The sequence below is a fragment of the Pollicipes pollicipes genome, unplaced genomic scaffold, assembly GCF_011947565.3.
Source record: "Pollicipes pollicipes isolate AB1234 unplaced genomic scaffold, Ppol_2.1 Scaffold_2555;HRSCAF=2994_pilon_pilon_pilon, whole genome shotgun sequence".
NCBI lineage: Eukaryota > Metazoa > Arthropoda > Thecostraca > Pollicipedomorpha > Pollicipedidae > Pollicipes > Pollicipes pollicipes.
Genome location: NW_023596136.1, coordinates 44,025,907 through 44,040,914, shown reverse-complemented (window position 1 = coordinate 44,040,914; position 15,008 = coordinate 44,025,907).

The following is a 15,008-nucleotide window of genomic DNA, read 5'->3' as shown; positions in this document are numbered from 1 at the left end:
CGTAGCGTGCGTGCCGTCATGCAACTCACGTTCAGGGTCAAAGTACATAACGATGCCTTGGCCACGGTGGTTATGTTACTTATGTGGCAGCTAACTACACTGGAGCGACAATGGCTTATAACGATGTCCTAAAAGCGTTCAAGAGCCGGAATGTAGTTACCCGTTCAGTTGAGGGTCCAGCCCCCACCCCAGTCCACCAGCTCGGGTTTTAACCCCCCCCCCCCCCCCTCTCCCAAATATGAGTGAAAAGTGCTCGCAGTTCGGGGAGAAATCCGTTTATTGACAAAATTTGGAGGTAGATTTCATCATTTTTCACGGTCTAGTCCATCTCGCCCCTATCCAGCCCCCAGCTCACTTTGCGAACCTATGCACAAGAGGCTTGACTGCCATAGCGCCTCAAGGCAACGCTTTCATGCATCTAGCCATCACATGGTTACGGTAGCTAACCATATGATGGCTAGATATGACTGGCATATGTGATGGTCATGGGATCAGCTTGAAATTTGTCGAGATGTATCGAATGCCATCAAATGAGACCAGATATCAGAAATGAGATCAGATGTTGTCACACGAGACAGGTTTGTTATTGATCTCCTTGGTCGATGACGGCCTCCATCACCATGATATATACCTGTTACTCTGGCTGCTGAAGATTATCTTAAATGCTTTTACTTTTGAATTCACGAGCAGCTTCTGATGCTTCTGCGACGGAATGTCATTGACACCATGCGATCATTGCATCCGCTGTCACGCAGACACATTCCTTTTTACGTTCGGATGAAAACTACGAAGTTCGGAGGACTTTGGACCAATTAGTTTTTCTGAACAAAGAAAATGGAATCAACACCGACTCATGCAAATACGCACGAAGTTTTGCGTGCCTTTTTAGGAGCAGAAGAAGGATGTTGACCGCTCATGCATTAGAAAACACGGCACCGATCTGCGTATCATCTGCCCAAACTTTGTCCATAAGAGGGGTTTGAATCGTACTCCTCTCTCTGGCTCGCTCCTGAGGACTGGATCAAAAACTCGGGCACCGCCGGATCGCTCCTTGAATGATGCTCCACGTGCCAAAGCCAACGCTTAGTTAGCAATGTTCTACCCTATTTGGGCAAGACATTGCCCGCGGTATTGGAAAAGGCAATGTTTTCAAACAGAGAACTAGGTCGTTAAATGCTACATTAAATGAGGAATACATTGCGTTTATCGGCAAATGAAGTACTAAAGAGCTATGGCTAAGTTTCCCTTATTCACGGCGTTTCTTCCAGTCTCATTGGCAGAGTCTGCTAACGCCGCCATGGTACCTTCCCCTGCCTTAACCAATACCAATGGTATTGGGTTCCGATCAGGCTTACCTACTGGATCAGAAGATGGTCGAACTAAAGCCCGACTTGCGTCATGAGAACCATAATATACCTGGCTCGTCAGATACGCTCGGCGAGACCTCGCGTGGACATCGTCCTGCAGCGCCGCCGTGTGGATCGTGCCGGCCGACGTACTGGACCCGTGCCGGCCGACGTACTGGACCGGGCCGGTCGGCGTACCGTGCGCCGCGCCGGCCAGTCCGCGGGTGGGCGGCGCGCGCGAGCTCTGCGACGTGGCGTGCTGCGCCAGCTTGCCGCTGCCGCGGTCACCGGCGTCAGATACCCTCAACCAAACGTAATGCGTATTCCCCTCATGGATGGAACTTCTATGGCCCAGTCCAAGCCAGGCCAGCAATTCCGAATCCAGCTCTGCCTTGAATCTCCATTGCCTTTACTGACAAGCAAAGCGGATCTACCCGAGTTTCGGGATCCACCGAATTCGTGAAGAAGTGTGTTGTCCTGATAACCCTGACCTCTGAGGTACTCTACAGTGGAACGCCGCTTCTGTGAACTCCCTCAACTCTCTCGCCTCCACCAAGCCGACTGACCTTTGTCTGCCCTTCGACGATAGCCATGAGGTACCTGCTGCTACTGCTGCTGCTGCTGACCTCAGCAGAGCTCAGCCTGCAATGGCGCTTCTTCCCGGGCGTCGCCATCGGGGCTGGCATCGCTCTCGAGTCGGCCGGCATCGGCTACATCGCCGGCAGAGCCTCCAGGCGACGTCACCACCAGTGCGTGGCCTTTGTTTTCAGTCGTCACCATTGTTAAGGGAAGACGCGATTATGGTACGCTGTCCGAGTGCGTTGCTTTGGGTATCTAATGTGCTTGCGTTTGAAGTGGCTCTGAATGCGTGGGGATGTAGTATACTTGGATTCTGTCGGTGCATTCTGACCAGAGGTCACCATAGCAAGGAGTCGACGTGCCAGTGTCCCCACCCCACATACCCACCCACACTTTTCATGAGGGTTTAATATCAACCCTATGGTAATGCAGGGAAGGATTGGATTTACAAAAGCAGCTTTTCTCCCACTCCGCGTAGACATCCTTCTAGAATGGGCCAACGCCCATGTCCCGACGCTGTGGCAAGTTGAGATGTGCGATGGAGGGACAATGTTGCAGTTTTTAGCGCCATACCCATTCGCCTAAACATCAAGCCCTAACCAGATTATGGGCCATCCCGCCCGATTGCATACATCCGCAAGACCTCAAGTCCTTATGCAGGGGTGTGAAAGAAGGGAACTTCTTTGGTCACGCAGCTCCGCACAGCTCCCTAAGACTCCGCACAGCTCGCAGTACACGGCAGCGATGAACCGTCCGGTCAGAATAAAAAAGGTAATGGCTTCTTCAGACTGCTGTCGTTGGCAGAGTTTTGTCAGCGTCTTTGCTCGATGGTTCCGACTCTGGCCTTACCCGGACTGTCGTGCCAGATCACCGACAGTCGCCGCATGCCTGCAGCCACCGGGGCTACTACGGGCGCCGTCGCCGCGACGTCACGGACCCGCCGCCGCCGCCGCCGTCGCGACCGATCTCCCGGAGACCGCTCTCCCGGAGACCGAGACGCTGCTGGAGACGGCCGAGATGGGACGCCTACTTCCGGCTGGTGGCGGCCGAGGACCTGACTGGATGCGGCTTGCGCCTGGTCTGCGAGCTGGCTGCCGCTGATCGCGACTCGCTACAGCAGGATCAGAACCTCATCCTGGCGCTGTTCGGGTCAGCATGGGGGGGGGATCGCGAGAGGGGCGGGGAGACGCCAGGGCGGGATCTAAAGCCGTCGCCGGTAGATGGCAGTGAGGGACTATGGCCGCCTTGTACATGGGGTGCTCGTTGTTCATTTGAGAGCAGCCATTCTGACCTCAGCATGGGCTGTATAAGCAGGATGCAGATAGGTTTTAAAACGGGGATTGTGCCGGCCAGTCGTATCATACAAGCAACCCAATGGTAAACGCCGGATGCTTCGTATTTTTAAACATTTTCTTGCTGTTGAAATAGGGGTGGTCGTCTTGCAGCCTGTCGACTGCAAGGCGACCACTTCGCCACGGTTTATGCGTTGAAAATGCCTCACATCTCGCCATTTACAACCAACTGTAGGCTGATTCATGCTTCATCATTGTCAGGACGAGTTTCAAATACCGCTGCTGAGCAGGGCAACGTTGACCTTATGTCACACACGGCGTTACCGCGAGCAGACTGCTTCCGCACCCGCCAGCGTTGCATGTACATCCGCCTCCAAGTGTGGCCCATTTCCAGGACGGACGGACCGAGGAGCACGAGTTCCTCGTCGCCGAAGCGTGCTTACGACCTGGCCCATGACCTGGGCCAGGCCAGTCGCAGTGCTGATGCCTGCGCCAAGGCCTTCTCTGACTGTCCCGTGAGCGCCGACGACATCATGGATGGGTTGAGGGCGGTCCGAAGTTGAGAACGCAGAGACGACACCGGCGCCGACTCCGACTTGGTGTCGTGACTCCGACTGAGGAGTCGTGATTTATGGTCCCGAGGTCACCTTGGGTGCGTTGTTCGTTCGTATTCACTTGGGATTACTGTTCCCTGCAGTATGCGCTCTCCTCCCAGTTGCTCGGTATTGTGTAGAATGCAGTCGAACAGTGTGCGGTGGAACAGTGGAAACAGTGATACAAATGTCCTGGAGCCGAATTAAGGTTGGTTTTAGGCGGTGCAATGCTACAAAGTCGGGTCAGAGTTGTTGCCCACGTGTCACTGCCAACGGACATGGCACGTTCGACATGCAAGATTATTCGTGGTAGTGATGACGGAGCGTAAACACACCATTCGTGGTACAGCTGAGTTGAACAACGGCGGTGGTGATGCGGAAATCTAAATGTTGCGTCGTATGCTAGCTCGCAAGGTCCGGTCGCGAAGTATTGACTACTGCAGCGTCAAGGTTTGAATAAATGTTGGATGACCTCAGCATGTTTTCGCACCAAAATCGATCTTGTGGCTCTTTTCTCGGATGCACTACTTAAACATTTGTCATGATGTCCATGCCTGTATGTGCAAGTAGGCGAGAACTCTTTTGAATAAAGTGCACTTACTCACCAAAATGCAGCGCGATGTGGAAGTTAAAATCATGCATGTCTGTGCATAGTTGAAAACCCTCCATGTTCCTGGAAATGTCCTTAAAAACTCCATTAAAAAAGAACGGTAAACTCAGTGTTTTTCACTTCGAAGTTGTGTGCGCCATTAAGCGTTTGCATATATCTAACAACACGCAAGTTAAGATCCACTTCGAAGTGAAGGCAAAATTCGCGCTTTGTTCGTGCAGCCCATGGGGGCATACCGCGGACGGTATGACCAGCGAGTGGCCGAGACGGCAGTAGATGATGGAGAGGGGCAGAGGCGCGCTCCAGCCGCGTGCGGAGGAAATCACTTGGTGTATATCAGTCTATTTGACGTTGTGACATGTGACAATACATGTGACAGTACATGTAACAGTACATGTAACAGTACATGTGAAGTGTGGCGGAGAGCTGAACCTGTTGTGCTATGAAATTTGACAAACGTGTCCGCCAACGAGCTTGATACCAGTCGTATCAAGTGAATTCTTAAGGCGAATAGACGTTAAGCATGGACCCCTCCCTATTTGTATGTTTCTACATGTTTTATGTGATAACTCGGGAAGCAGCCGGACAGACTGTTTAAGCTTATTAGATAATGAAGAACTTTTTTGTTGCAGAGCCGTATAAAGTAAGTGTAAAGAATCTTCCACACCTTGCGGACTGATCGCAGAATCCGCCGACGATTCCGCAGAACTCAGCTGTTGCGGAATAAAAGTGCCAACTGTCAGCCCGCAAACCCGTAAACTGCGGGTAAGAGCTAAAAAGTCGCATTTCTCTAGTCCGCGTCACCCAGCAACCACGCAACCTGTTGCAGATTCTGCAGACTACAGCTGCTGCAGACCAGAGGTGCTACGTTTGAGCTCTTTTTAACCGCGCTACGTGTGGACTTCATTACGGCAGCTCTAGTACGCAGCAACCGACGACCGTAGGATCAGCAGCTGACTGTGCGGCCCGCTTCCAGGGGGTGGGACGTATGTCCAGCCCCGGCCCATATTGCAGTAATGGGATTACGGTATTGTCCTTCTAACAAGTTCTTTTTATCTATCTGCTGTTGTTGCTCTGTGTTTTTATGTTAACAGCTAACTGCTAACAGGACGGAAAGGGGTCCCAACTTTTCATACATGAGTGACAGTAGAAAGAAGGAACAACCGCACAACGTTAGAAACGGAGCTCTTTCTCAATCCCACCAAATCTGGTACAGTGTTACACTGCGAATCTGCGCTTCCAACTTTCCTAAGCACTTCGTAACATGCTCCATAAGGCTCTAAACTACTTATCAAGTAGCGAAAAAGAAAGAAAAAACGTAAAAGATATGAAGTTTGCTGTTGGGCAGTGGACATCTTAAACGACTTTTAGGTACAATGTTGGAAGAGGTACCAAAATCTAGAGCGGGTGGTGAGAATCGGTGGTAGAAGTTAGAAGCACAGCCTGTCGGACGACGGATTCTTAACACTATCTAACATGGAGGAGCACTTGGTTTGGAAAATCCAAACATATCACTAGAAAATCAGAACTGCGCTTGGAAGAACGGCAATAGGTTAAAAAGTAGATGGCGAAATTTTACATTTCGAAGCCTAAGTGTCCGGGGGATATGGACCATTTATGCAAGTTTATGTTTTAATGGGCTTGCACGCAAAAAAGGGCTTACGAAAAAAGTACATTGTGTGAAAAATATGGCACATAGCCTATGTCGCTGAGTACATACGCCTTATTCGTTTGAGATATAGTAAACACCTGCTACACGCTAAAAAGAAAACGGAATCGTCATCTTTCGCCGACCATCTTTTGACAAAAGACGCTCAGGCTGAAATATAAAGAGGAACGGACTTTACATCACGATTAGAGCTCAAAGTCATTTACAGAGCACAGGGTTACACAGACGGGAAAATAAGTGAATCTTTTCTCATGAGAAGCCAGCGACCAGACCTAAACGTAGAGGATTTACCATGGCCGATTATGCGAATGTGATTAGTCACTTGATGTGTGATGCGTACTAGGTCAACATCGTTTACGTGTAGAAGTGATGTCTGACGCGTGGTGCTCGATGCCTGTTTGATTAAAATCGTATGCATGTATAAGTGATGCGTGATGCGTGATCTCTGTTTATGTTTACCTGAAATAACTTGCGCGTATGAATAATGTGTGATGCGTGCTGCCTATTTATTTGAATTCGATGGTATGTAAACGAACTTTTCGAATATCTTAATTATGAGCCATGTATTCACTGTCTCGTAATAGTTGGCTGGCAATTGCTCACTATTTAACCCCCTAAATATTGATCACCTGTAGAGGCTATTGCTGTCTGTTCAAAACAAAAATCCTGAAAAATCAAGTAGGGTCAGTGGCCAACTTTGAATTTACTATTGACATCGTTTCTACAAAGGCATGTGGACGAAATATCAATATATCTATCTCCATTCTTCTAGTTATTTTACGAGGAATAAGACCGTGGTATTGTCATGTTCAAGTGAGGATGATTCAGCTTCACAACGTCAAGAACAATATGAGAATAGCGAATTGTCAGATGGTGATATGGGAGACTGATTGTTATGTCGGTGTCCCGTGTCATGCTCGCCCAGCATGCATAAGACACATCCTTGCCACCATATCAGTTAGGTCATCCTTAGCATGCGGCTGGAGTGGCCGTACGTGGAAATATCAATTTAAAATTATTACAGCACATATAGCAGCACGGCGTGCTTGCGATGATATGTCTGCCATGACAGTATTGCAGAAGTCAATACTTAATGATACGAATGTTACCAACAAGTGTGTGGCCAATTCGGGTGGAAGAAAGGGGAGGGGGAGGGCTGGGGAGTTATGGCCGGCTAGAGTGTTGTCCGAACCGCTGGCGTTGCCGACGATCCTACTGCTTCAATGTTTGTGCTTGTCAAGGAACGGTCTTATTCCATGCGCTGCAGACTGGAACCCACACATCATACGCGGCCTGGTCTGGTATCGAATCCTGGTGACGTCACTGGTTGCAGAGTGTATGTTAATATGTAAATTTGCAAACTCTCTAGACCACCAAGCCACCCTAGGTGGTTAACAACTCTCTGACGGACCACCACTCTCAGCTACTTTGCCTGTACCCGCATTAGTTGCCGAATAGCGGGTCTCTTATGGGCGCTTCAACGCCTATGTTATTCTGCGGCAGTCATGTTGTTGAATTAAAGCAGACTTGCCCTAGAGGCATTGAACGTAGGCCTGCCCTAGAGACATTGAAGCAGGCCTGTCCTAGAGACATTGAAGCAGGCCTGCCCTAGAAACAATGAAGTAGGCCGCCCTAGAGACATGAAGACGGCCTGCCCTAGAGACATTGAAGCAGGCCTGTTCTAGAGACGTTGAAGCAGGGCCTGTCCTAGATACACTGAAGCAGGCCTGTCCTAGAGACATCCTGCCCTAGGGCACGTCACACGCGAAAGAAACAAAGCAGCAGTCAGACGGTCTGTTTGAACAAAACATAAGGAAAGTCAGGGTAGCAGTAGCTTGTGAGGACTTCTGTAATGAGCACAAGGCAGCCTCGGATGTTAAAAAGTGTCAAGACCATGCTTTCCACGGCCAGAGTCCCGGTACAGAACTCCCAGGTGCATGCAGTCTTGCCCCACCACTATCCGCTATCCTTCATTTTATAGCTCTCGAATGGTCACTGGTGGCCGGAACCCGTCTAATCCCAGTCAAAACAATCACGCCCCTAATCCCTTTCTTATGGAATATCTCACACTTCGTCATCATGTCTTTAAGGATGCTCTTTTTAAACCAGCTCCTAATTGTGTAGCACTAAAACTTGCGCTGCTGTGATTTGGTCAGCAGATTAGTGGCGATGTGCAGAATTGCACCCGTACGAAAGATATCCGACCGCCAAAAGACTGAAAATTACCGTGTGTCTATCTTGCTCCGGCAAAAAAATTCCCTACCTTATCTATCTTGCTCTTGGACGTAGCTCCACACGCTCATTATGACGCGGCGCTGGATGACCTCCCAGGAAGGCTCCTACTCCGTGCTAAGCCTGACGGTATCCGCACCCGCTGAGTATTAAGACCGAACGAGATCAAAGTTTTACAAGAAAGGAAACGCGGAAAAGCGCCCACAGGTCGTTTGATTCCTGTTTCGAAATACATGCTCCATTTCAGAGTGTATTGCGCAAGACCTCCGCACGTTAATGCTCCCAACCCACTCGTACTCAATCCTCACTCTCTCTCTCCAACCTTTCCTGAGCCGCTGCCAGAACGACGAACCGGCCATAGGGAAACATGGGTCTCATTTCAATACCGGGCAGCGGTCATCAATCTGGCCTAGACTTCAAGCAAGGCACTATTCAAAGCAATAAATCAAGGTAATATGACGCCACACAAAAGCTGCATACACCAGCAAGACCGCAAGAACCGTATCACCATGCGAGCGCTGGGTTGGTCTTTTCGTTTACAACTGCCCGCCGACGTTGCGGGCGCGGCGTTGGTGCTTTCGCTTACAACTGCCGCCAACGCTGCGTAAGGAGCTACCCGCGCGAGTTCAGCAGCAGCCTAGCGGGATCCAGGACTCTCGGCTAATGCGAACGCATGTACATACCTGGGGCGACATTGATTGCAAAACCGGACTCGCAAATCGGAAATCAGCAACCCTCCACAGCGTAGCTGCTGTCCGTCCAACGCCAGGGCACCCCGTTGACTGTCGAGCTGTACCGGCGGCGGAGGGACCTTTGTCAAGCCGGGCACAACCTAACACAGGCGCTGAGAGTGCTGTGTGCGTTTGTGCATGGTTTGCTAAAATGGCCGCCCTGGTGTTATTTGTTTCTCTATTCACGAATGTAGAACGCGAGACGAGGTACTCTGGATCCCGACCACTGCATGGCACCATCTGTGCGCGCAATCTCGCCGTCATATTCCGTGGAGTTCAACGAACTTGGATTGACTGAGAGCAGCACGAGCCCGTCTGGAGGCATCCATGGCATCACCACCTGGTCCAAGCCACTGGTGTGCTGGACGGAACCAGTTATCGGCCTTATCGTGTCGGCCAGCACCCGCTCTTCTCTGGTGGCCTCGATCCTAATGTAATGATCATTTGGATGCCCAGGAACAATGATTGCCAGGTTGTAGGTGGAGCTCGTGCCTGTCTGGCGGATGTCTTCGGCCAGATGCAGGATCGAGTATGGCTCCGTCTTATCATCCAGCCTTGAGTTGTGATTCCAAATATTCATGCCATTTGTCCCGTTGCGGCTGAACGCTTTGTTTCGGTGACTTACCACTAGTAGAGTGTATCCCTCATCCTTAAACAATCTGCAGGTCAGTGCGAGTGGCGTGTTGTTGAGCCAGCCGTGCATCTTGCGGACGAAATAGCCGAACGTGTCGCCGGCAGCAAAGGTTTCCATAATGATGCGACAGGTGACCGCTGGCAGGTCGGTGCAGACGCGGCCCCGGCAGAGGTCGTCCGGCTCGAGACAGTCCGAGTTCTGGCGACAGAACTGCTCGTGCTGCGAGCGGCCCGGCATGACGAAGTACTGCCAGGCCTTGTCAGGGTCCGGCGTCAGGGCGGCGTAGCTGGCGACGCTGGCGAACAGCCGGCACTCTCCGGAGGTGGCGTGGAAGCTGAGGCTGGCGCAGGTCGGAGTCTGGTGGCACAAGGCGCAGCACCCACAGCTGCCGCCGTCGGCGGGACCGAGCGAGAAGCTATGGAGGGCTTCGCTGCTGTTCAGGGATCCAGTTCTCCAAGCTGTGTCCATGCAGGACTCCGCCGTCCAGAGGGCGCCCAGCGCAACCCAAAGGTGGAACAGTCGCCGCGTTGGGACGGACGTAAACATCCTTCCCTACCTGGGGAGGAGAATCGCACTGTACAAGTGTGCACACAGCTGCCGCCAGAACAGGCAGTTGTCAGGCAGAACAGTTCGCTGTCAGGCAGAACGCTAACGCTAGCACCCGCACGCCAACCGAGATACCGTCTCTACTTGAAGCCTTGCTTCCACTGCAGGTCTCAATGCGATGCCTATGCGATGCAGCTTTCAATTTCAGCCTGGCTGAGGTCAAGGCATGTCAGCTGTTGCCTCTTGACAGCAAGGTACAGCTCTGCGCTGCGAGCAGACGTCCCTTGACAAAAGCCAACGAAATGTCGCATCGACTGGCAGGATAGCCGGACGAGGCATGCGCTGGTACCGGTTGCTATTGGTGAAATCGACCCAGCTCAGTGCAAGATTAAGTTGTTCTGTGTTGTTCGGCCGTGTCACAGCCATTCTGGGCTTGGTTTACAGAAAGCTGTTGCGAGTCAGCGACGAAACTATTGTTTATTCAAACGTGATTAGTCGGTCAGGACGACTGTCGCCTGACGACGCAGAAACATTATCCTCGTCAGGCCAGAATGACGTCCAAAAGCCGTCGGCCCTAAGTCTCGAGCCAAAACTCAGTCACTGACCAGCACTGCCTACCAAAGACGGGTAGCACATCATCTGTAACAGTGAACAAAGTAAACCTGTGCACAAGAGTACATAAAACAATGGACATGAGCTTAATATCTGTATCCGTCGTAACACAGCTCTCTTAGCCGAATTCCGGCCGAGTGCAACGTGCCCCCTGTTCGGGGGGTTGGGAAGAACTGCACCTTCCCGGTGCCGTCATGGGAGCGGCTGGACAGATTTAGAAAATTTCCATGGCGTTTGTTTTCTCTCGAGATCTTCATTTTGAAGACTTTAAAAAAAATAAATGTTATCACGAAGCCAGTGACAAACGGAAGGGCGAAGCTCATGCCTTTTTTCTTTCCCAGGGAAGGTGGAACTGTCTGTTGCTTTCCCTAAATTGGTATGTGTTTTTGTTTGAGGTAGTTCAATGTCATCAATCAATTGCGCAAAATAATAGCCTCAGCGTATAGCGTTATGGATGAAGATGGAATCTTTCCTTTAGGTCGTAATGTCACGTCCCATACCATTACGGCACAAAGTAGAGCTGCGTCAATTCACTTGTTGGTGATTACCATATTTCAAGAGCTGCGTATTATAATTTTAACACTCCTCCTCATTCTCGCTCATCTCAATTTTTTAAATTGCGATTTTCATGATACAAGAGCAAATTTTCAAGCTCCATAATGAGGACATTTTGCCGACTCAAAGTGCATCAAAATACAGCATTGCAATTGGATGTTACGTGCACACAAACCACTACAGTGTTCAATTAAAGGTTTTTGTGTATAGAGATATGTATATAAATGATGAAATACACGGTATGCTCAGCATGCCTTTCTATGTTTTTTTTTTTAAATAAATCTCATGGCAGTTATTGCTTCCTTTCGTTGTTTGCCTAAAATGACACGAAATCTCAGTATACAAAATAGATATATATTGTCATATTGCATGGCCTAGTGAAAGTTATATTCTCAACGTTTCATCCTTCGTTGGACATTTTCTAGAGTGCCAGTTTTAGAGACAAAATTGATATAATCGCGTATTCGTGAAATTTAAATCGTCTCGTGACTATCATAACGTGGACATCATGTCCACATAGCACTAGCTTTTTATGCCGATATACTGCAAACAAACTACGTATATATCACAATACAGATACAGCAATTTACACATTATATCATTGTAAGGCAACAACACTCATCTGCGACACGCAACACACTAAATGTTCCTGCGCACTCCGCCCTAATGGTGACTCTCCATACAGATGGAGGGTTCCAGGCGCATTTTGACTGTTAATGAGGGGATCCCATTCGCGGATGTGTGTTGCGTCTGGAGCGACGAGTCTTCGTCTCTTTGTGGCGCGTGCGATAATCTTGTGTTGTTGAGCATTAAGCGTGTCAGGCGGGCTCTGTGTGCAATCTCCGTGTCTGTGCATGGACCGTCGTTATGTTGCTGCATAGTTCGACGCCCGGAAAGTGCCGTTGTGCACTTTATGATAGGAGCACACGTGCCATTATATGCGCTATGAGATAGGAGCACACAGCATCCTATGGTGCATTTATGGTGACGTCATAACGTCAACGTTATTACCTTTATAGTGACGAAGCATTATATATGGCGTTTTTTTTCTTTGAGTAGAGGCAAATTCTGTGAGGGGCTATTTTGCATGATCAAGAAGGGTGCAGCTGGACTTTGGTATTAGATGTCAAGTTTGATGATGTCACTGGGATCCTTCACTTCGCAATAGAGATGGACAACGTTTTGCAGGGCTTTTTCGTCAGCTTTATAACCGGGGGGGGGGGGGGAAGGGACATCATGCTTCTTTTAAGAACAGGTGATACGTATTCTGATGTTATGATTTTGGTCTCGGTTTCAGATACTGTGACACGGTTTGGTTGACCTGGTTTTCCACAATACGCAGCTCGCCATCGTTGTTGGCTAAGATTTGCTTGACTCGCCTAAGCTCCTGGTGCACAAGGGCGATGACGACCAATGCCTAAGGGCACAGTGGATGTAAGCCCGTATAACATTGGTTTTGCACCTGTCGGGACACATGCTCTTTCCGTTCAGGCATTGGCCGGCGTCAGTAGGCTACCGGTGGCCGCTTGTTGCAAAGGTCTTGTCTGGAGCTTTGATTGATAGGTTCAGAAAACTTACTCTATTGCGAAAAGTCCTCGATGGTAAAAGTTATGTCTGATACAAGTTCTACTTTGGTCTTCAACATGCTCAGAATGGCAAGATCTATGATGTCCACTAAAATGGCATCAATATTTCCACGTACATACGAGGTTTAATGACATCGTCGGCTAGAATTAATTGTTCAACCCTTGCTCAACTGAGGACACAAACCCTTGGGCAAATACGACTCATAGAGGGGAGCCCATTGCAAAGCCATCTGTTTGGCAAAACAGTTCCTCTTTAGTGCATCAGAAGGGTGCCTTGATACTGCATAACCTCAACATCGCACGCATGATGTGTTTAGAAATGTCTGGAGCGGGCAAAGTTCCTTGCTGGGAAGCGCATCGGACTAGTACTTAAATAGTCTGTTGGCCGTGGATATTTGTGAACATACTACTGAGATCTAGGGACGCTCGAGAGACTAGCATGCCTATCTTGTGCTTGCTTTTAGTAAATCGACGCGCTCAGATAATGACTTGGGGGTACGTGGATGGAACATTAGGGCTCAGAATCTTGTTGAGCCTATTGACAAGGTCATAGGTTGGTCAGGGGATTTAGGTCTCAATGATTTGTCGGGCTTATGGGTTACATCGTTACAGTTGCAATTACAGTTACAATGGCATTGCGATAAAGGTGTCCTGGCTTAAGATCACCGGTGTCACACACCACATAGCGGTCTTTAGTGTGTCTACTAGTGGGAACAATTAGGTTATTTAATTGTCTTGTAAGCTGCTCGATAGTGTTTCTTGCGACCTTCTTGAGCTTCGTCTCTTCGTTGAGCGTGACGTTTTTTTCTTCATAGTCGACGGCGTCCAGGATCGCGTAAGTTTACGATTTATAAGTTTTTCGGATAGAGATTGGTTCATTTTCTCGTAGTTCCTTTGCAGTTTTCACAAGTCGTGGATCCAGCGATGGTTTGCGAGGTCTGCTTCTGTTTTCTGCGTTCTCGGCTTGTAGTTGCTCATTGATGTCGCAATTTACTGCTATCTTTTCCTGTGACTGAAGTCGGCATACATCTTGAAAGTAGTTCCAGTGTTATTTGCTCGTAGTGAAAATCGCGGCGAAAAATGTTAGCCAATGCTTAGGCTTGACAGCTCCTTTTAGCCATCAGATAGCTGGAGCTTCGGCATATTCACGAAGCTCTCTTTTGGCTGAGATGCAGAAAACCAACCTCCGTAAAAGTTGCATAACTTTTCTAAATTCCACTTTCGACCATATTTCTGTGCAGAGAAAGTTGCTGTGAGATAGCATTATTGATTGTACGCTTGAGGATTTTGGCAATTTTCAAATCTTGGCAACACTATTTTTCGCATGCCATTCGTTTTTTAAGGCCCTTCATCGCCTCGTTCTTGGTTTCTATTTGCTTCGACACTAGCCTTCGCCTAAAATTTAGCGTCAATCTTTCATGCTGCACTGCCACGTTGATAACAATGTTTAAAAGACTGGTGTGTGTAGACATTAAAATGTATATCTATATCTATAAATATATATATATATATATATATATATGTGTGTGTATATATATATATAAGAATATACGTAGAATTTTAAAAAGTTGCGAAAGAACTTAAATTTTACAGAGGCACGTTTATAGCGACTTTGTCTGAAACTGTCACTCTAGGAAATGTCCAATGAAGGATGTAACGTTGATAATATAACTTATTCCAGGCCTTGCAATATGGTAGTCTACATCCTCTTTGCACCTGAGCTTTGTCCACTTAAACGAACATCGAGAAGAAGCGAAAGCTGTCACCAAGTCTGTTTGGAAATATCAAAAAAAGAATATCAGTGCTGAGCCCGCTGCGTTTTTAGTAAACATTTGCACGGAAAAATATGTTTCCTAAGTTAACAATACACACCCACACACCCACGCACGCACGTACTGAACAGAGAGAGGAGAGAAGAGAGAGAGAGAGAGAGAGAGAGAGAGAGAGAAGAGAGAGGAGAGAGAGAGAGAGAGAGATAATATATATATATATATATAGATATAGATATATATATATATACCAC